Here is a 4,434-nt window from a genome sequence, read left to right on the forward strand (position 1 = left end):
TAATTTTTTTATAAAAATAAAAAATTTAAAATATTATTTATAAAAATTATTTAACTATAATATGCTAAATTTAATGTTTACAAGAATATTTAAATTTTTAAAATATTTAAAATATATAAAAATATTTATAATAAAATATAATAAATTTAAAATATTTAATAATTTTATTAATAATAAAAAATTATTTATATATTTATTTATATTTTAACAAGTCTATACAAATATGATAAACCAATAAAATTAATTAATAAATCTGAACCAAAATTTTTATAATAGACTAGACCAAACTAAATACAAATAAGATTGTAAATAATTGATATATCGTCTAACCTATTTTCACTCCAAAATATATGCTAATAAGAACATTGGGAATACAATTATAAATAACTAAACATACAAAACATCAACTTTGTAGTAAATTAGTATGGTTTGAAGTATTAGATAGAATTTTGATATTTATCTGGTAATTATATGAATTTTAATTTGATATATTGTTATCATACTTAAAAAAAAAAAGAAAAAGAAAAGAGAATTGAGTCAATTTTGTATGCGCTATAATGTTATCATTATATAAAAATGGTATGTAAGCGAGCACCAAAAAGCAGTAACTATATATATATTTGTATAATTACATGTATTGCTTGGGTAACTCATAATTTGGAAATTTTAATTTAAAAGATACTACTACACTTTAAATATAGACTATAGTAAAATATAAATAATAATATATATTTATTAGAAATAAAGAATAAGAATAATACATTTAAAAATAAGGGTGTTCATGGATTAGTTCAGATCTATATATCTGCTGTGTTTATTCGAATCAGATCTAAAAATTGCGGATATGGATCCGATCCGCAAGGCTATTGGATTAGATCGGATCTGCACACTAATCAGATCAGATTGCAAATTTTGTGTAGGTATTTGCATATCCGCGTATCCGCGAAAATGAAGAAATAAATAAATAAATATTCTTTTTATGTTTTATTTCAACTAATAATTATCATATATGTTGTATTATCTTAATTATTAAAAAAAAATATGTTTAATATTATTTTAAAAGTAAACATATTTAAAAAAATAGAAAAAATAAATTTTATTGATATTTTTTAATAAAAATAAATTTTTAAAAGTATTTTTATATTTTTCGGATCCAAATTTAAAATTTATAGATATTAGATCAAATTCGATTAGATGATTTTAGTACGGATCGAATTGAAAATTCGGTCGCGTTTACCCCTATTTAAAAAGTAAAAACCACGCTACCAAAATCAATATAATAGAGTTGTCAAAATTGTGTTATTAGACAAAAATTTCAAAATGTCACGCATCTTTAATTTTTTAAATTTATTATTAAAATTTGACTTCATTTATTTATTTAATATTAAAATGTGAATTTTAGATAACTTTTATATATTTCGTATACAATTAATACTCTTAAAATTTTTAATTTTTCAATACAGTTTTGCTAGCTTTATCACCTATATAACTATTGTTCATACCCTGGCCCAATGATAAAGGCCCAAATCCAAATAAAAGGCCTAATCCGAAAAATTGAGCCTTGCTAAGTACCGACCTTCATGCTAAGAAGTCGGTGCTAACTACGACTTACTCTAAAGAAGTCGGACATGAGATTAGATGGCAGATAAGCATTCATTCAAATGAGTAACCGCCCCTAAAATCTCTCTAACCGCTTCAACAAGCCATATCTTAACCTCCCTAAGATAGAGGGACGGTTAACACCCAAAAGATACGGCACTACTCCAACGGTAGTTATTGGCTCACCACTATAAATACACTGACACCCCTCAGGTATCTCTAAGCCCAATACTCTCTAGACCTGCTAACACCCTTTCTAACTTAGGCATCGAAGTGTCTTTGCAGGTACCACCCCCCATTCACTCACGTACACAAGTCGGAAGGAGGCTCATGCGAGTGAACCTACTCGAAAGCCACCTTCTGCAGACAATTGGGCCAACCAACGTCATCCATTCTATTAATCTCCGGTTACCCACCGTAACATTGGCGCCGTTGCCGGGGACCCGAGAGATCATCCATCGATGGCGGACAGATCCCACAAAGAAGGCCATGTGGAGACAGACTCTGAACAAGAGAATCTGGACACAGGCAATAACGATGTGGATTTCACCCTCCACCAGGAAATCGATAATCAACACAGGGAAGGCATATCCGGAGTAAAAAACCCAAAGGTAAACTCCTCAGAAGGGCGCGAGTCAGAAAAAGAAGGACCACCCCATGTAACCGAACTCATGGGACTAGTCCATAGCCGCCTGGAGCAGTTAGAGCAGGAGCGAGAGCGGCAAAAGAAAACTAAAAAGAGCCTAAAAGAGGAGATGGAACGACGAAAAGAGTTAGAAAGAAAACTCTTAAAGCTGGAATCCTCCCTCAAATGCCGCAACTCCCATGACGAACAAGAAGAGCCACCCTTAGGTGGAGAGGATCCCTTTAGCGAGGACATAATGAGGGCTAAAGTTCCGAGGAACTTCAAAAGCTCTGATATGGACCTCTACGACGGAACCACGGATCCAAAGCATCACCTGAGCAACTTCAAAAGTCGGATGTACCTAGCTGATGCTTCCGACGCTACGCGATGCAAAGCCTTCCCGACCACTCTATCGAAAGCAGCGATGAAGTGGTTCGATGGCCTCCCCCCGAGGTCGGTCACTAGCTTTGAAGACCTCTCAAGGAAGTTTTTGATGAGGTTCTCAATCCAGAAAGACAAAGTGAAACATGCACCGAACCTCCTGGGAATAAAACAGAAGGTCGGAGAATCTTTACGAGCCTATATGGAAAGGTTCAACAAAACATGTTTGGAGATTCAAGACCTGCCCACAGAGGCAGTCATAATGGGATTAGTCAATGGACTTAGAGAAGGTCCCTTCTCGCAGTCCATATCTAAAAGACATCATGTTTCTCTAAGTGATGTACAGGAAAGAGCTGAAAAGTACATCAATATGGAGGAAAACGCCAAGTTAAGAGACCTGAGTTGGCGACTTGGGCCCCCTCCCTCAACAAAAGAGAGGGAGAGGGAAACCAAGAAAAAGGAAGAACTCGGTCTCGAAAGGCCAAGAAAATATCACTCTTATACTCATCTGAAAGTTTCCATAGTGGATGTATACAGAGAGATTTGCAACACTGAGAGACTGCCACCCCCTAGACCCATTAAAAACAAAAAAGAGGGAAGCCGCAGCGATTACTGTGAGTACCATAAAATATATGGTCACTCCACAAACGACTGCTACGACCTCAAGAATGTGATAGAAAAGCTGGCTAGAGAAGGTCGGCTTGATAGATATCTCATAGAAAGGTCGGACAGTCATGGAAAGAGAAAGCGAGATGATATGGATAGAAGAGACCCACCACCGCAGACTCCAGAGAGGCATATCCATATGACCTCAGTAGGATTTGCGGGAGGGGGACTTACCAAATCCTCTCGCAAAAGACATCTCAAAAGAGTCTACCAGGTCGGGGAGGAGTCACCCGACCTTCCTACCATTTCATTCACAAAAGAAGATGGGCAAGGAATAATCCCTGGACACGATGATCCAGTGGTAATAACTATGATCCTAGCAATGCCCATCTCCACAGAACCCTAGTAGACCAAGGAAGCTCGGCGGATATTCTTTTCAAGCCTGCTTTCGACAAGCTAGGGTTAGATGAGAAAGAATTAAGAGCCTATCCCGACACCCTATACGGATTAGGGGACACGCCAATAAAACCACTAGGATTTTTGCCCCTTCACACCACTTTTGGAAAAGGGGAAAAATCAAAGACTCTGAGCATAGACTTCATAGTCATTGACGTGGGGTCAGCATATAATGCTTTAATCGGCAGAGCTACCCTTAATCGGCTCGGAGCTGTGGTATCCACTCCCCGCCTCTGCATGAAATTCCCGACCTCAGCGGGGATAGCAACGGTAAGGGAAGACCAAAAATTGGCAAGGAAATGCTACAATGAAAGCCTAAATCTGAGAGGGAAGGGCAGAGAAGTTTACACAATAGAGCTCGGTGGCGCAAGGGCCAGAGAAGAGCTGCGACCACAACCGGGAGGAAAAACCGAGGAGATACAGGTCGGTAAAGAGGAAGGGAAAAACACTTGTATAGGAGCCAACCTAGGGGAAACTCTAAAACAAGGGTTGGCTAAACTCCTAAGAGACAATTCCGACCTCTTCACCTGGAAGGCCTCTGACATGCCTGGGATTGACCCCGAGCTCATGTCCCACAAGCTCTCGGTTTATCCAGGGTCCCGACCTGTACAACAAAGAAGACGCAAGCTCGGGCCAGAACGAGCCCTAATAGTAGAAGAACAAGTACAGGCGCTTCTGGAAGCTGGCTTCATCAGAGAAGTCAAGTACCCAACATGGCTAGCCAATGTAGTGCTAGTCAAAAAACAGAATGGTAAATGGAGAATGTG

Source organism: Arachis duranensis, chromosome 3 (assembly GCF_000817695.3).
Source record: "Arachis duranensis cultivar V14167 chromosome 3, aradu.V14167.gnm2.J7QH, whole genome shotgun sequence".
Lineage (NCBI taxonomy): Eukaryota > Viridiplantae > Streptophyta > Magnoliopsida > Fabales > Fabaceae > Arachis > Arachis duranensis.